Source organism: Cariama cristata, unplaced genomic scaffold, assembly GCF_000690535.1.
Source record: "Cariama cristata isolate BGI_N322 unplaced genomic scaffold, ASM69053v1 scaffold6659, whole genome shotgun sequence".
Classification (NCBI taxonomy): Eukaryota; Metazoa; Chordata; class Aves; order Cariamiformes; family Cariamidae; genus Cariama; species Cariama cristata.
The window spans coordinates 29,530-31,529 of NW_009637313.1; positions in this window are offsets into that span (position 1 = coordinate 29,530).

The window sequence follows — 2,000 nt, forward strand, 5'->3', positions numbered from 1 at the left end:
AGCAGGAATCTTAGCACAGCTCATGTCATTAGATACTACAAGAGCAATAGCTCATGTGGTCTTTTAGCATCTCCCTGGAAATCCTTCAAGGAAGGGACATTCAAACTGGTGCTATGTGAATGACGATGCTGTCCACATGCTGTGTATTTTGTGATTAGTTCTAACTCCATCTTCCACAAAGCATCATGGAACTGTTTTTGGAGAAAGAGTACAGGCAGACATTAACATGTGATTTAAAACCCTGTGTTAGGAACGCACCAGCCAGAACACAATGCAGTACATGAAAAATGGTGCACAGGAGGCACACAGGAGTCCCCAGACTGCCGTGCGGACCTCCCCCACCCCATTCAGCTCACCTACCCTGGAGCTACTGAACTACATCAAGACTAACCAGAGAATGAAGAACTGGCTGGATAGTTGATCTAATCAGCTAGCCTAATCTACAAAACTCCTGTAGATTAAATTCATCCAGGCTATATGAAGTCGTCTAAAAGCTAAATGTCTGCTCTCTAATAATCACCAGGTTATAGTCAATGGAGAGAGACAGCCATGCCTAAGTGTGAACTGGCACATTCAGACACTAAATTCTAAGTCATCTGGGATGAATCATGTCCCCCAGGGACTATCACTCTCCACAGACTACAGCTGGAGTGGGATGATTAGTTTATACTAGCTGTCTAGTCTTTAGATCCCTGAAGTCAGAATGAACTCTTATCCGGACTGTGCAAACTGCCAGAACAGAAGCAAAGGTACATTTAATCAGAAAATCTAAGTTGCCTACCAGAGCTGTCCTGCAATGCAGCAAGCAGGTGAAGAGTTGGCAGCCATGGACAATAGATACAGGACAAAATTATAACAAAGCTGCTGGTGTAGAAGTGTTAGAGGCATAAATAAGTGTTTGAGCAGCTTAAAGAAGAACATTAACTTAAAATGTAAGGTGAACAGCCAAACACAATCTAAGGAAGTTTGGGGGAAAAACAAAGGGAAGGGGCTATAATATGATGGGCCTTCTTCTGGAGCTGCTTTGCCAGGGTGATTTTGTCACCTTGATGATAACATAAAAGGGGAACATCACCCTACTTTTTGCCTTCCTAAAGAGCTGAAGTGAGTGTGAATTTTAAAAAAGTCATCAAATGCATGTTTTCTGCCAGATAAACAACTGCTGCTGGTTCTGTAAAGTAAAAGGATTTCCACTGTCTCCAGCTGCTGTTTGGTAATGATCTACTCTCCCTCCAGTAATTTCTTATGGACCTCAGCACATGAAAGCACATACGATGCAAACACCTCCAGCCGAGCTTGTCAGGCTGGGCTTCTTCAGTCTTAGTGGGGAGAGGCAGAGATTTCTCAGGAGTCAGTTACCTCACCCTGCAGCAGACACCTGAAACAGGTCAGATGAAATGTGCTATGAAAGTGCTTCTCTCTCTCCACTGAGCAGAAGGAAAGCTCAGGCTGCCAAAATCCGTGACAGAGGTAGCCTGTCCCGAGACACCTGAGATACCATGCAGATATCTAAAATTAGACAGGTATCCTGTCCCTGCTGTCTGGCAAAGAGATAAATGTCTACAATTGGCACTCCACTGATTGGCCAACATAGGATGTGTGAATCACATCAGCCGTTTTTGCCAGCTAAAAGCAAGGATCTTATCTGGAAGCGTTGCCTACACAACTTCTGCAACCAATGGAGAAAGAGAAGGGGAAAATTCCCTCTGGCTAAACATACACACCAAGTCCCACTTCCAAGGCAAGGTCCCTAGGTAGCTATGCTCTGGCTGATACCTGAGCTCAGGATCCAAGCATTAGGCAATACTTCATCCTTGTGTCCCAGTACAGATGTTCTTGGAGCTCACCAAGTACAAAGACTTTGCCTCAGCTTTCCACAAAGCATACCTGCTGCTTTCTCTTCAAGCACAAATGGAAGGAAGCCTGCCAACTTGTTTCATGATAGTACATTTCTTGGAGAGCACTCGCCCAGGAACACAAAAAGCCAGGTTTGCCCCCCC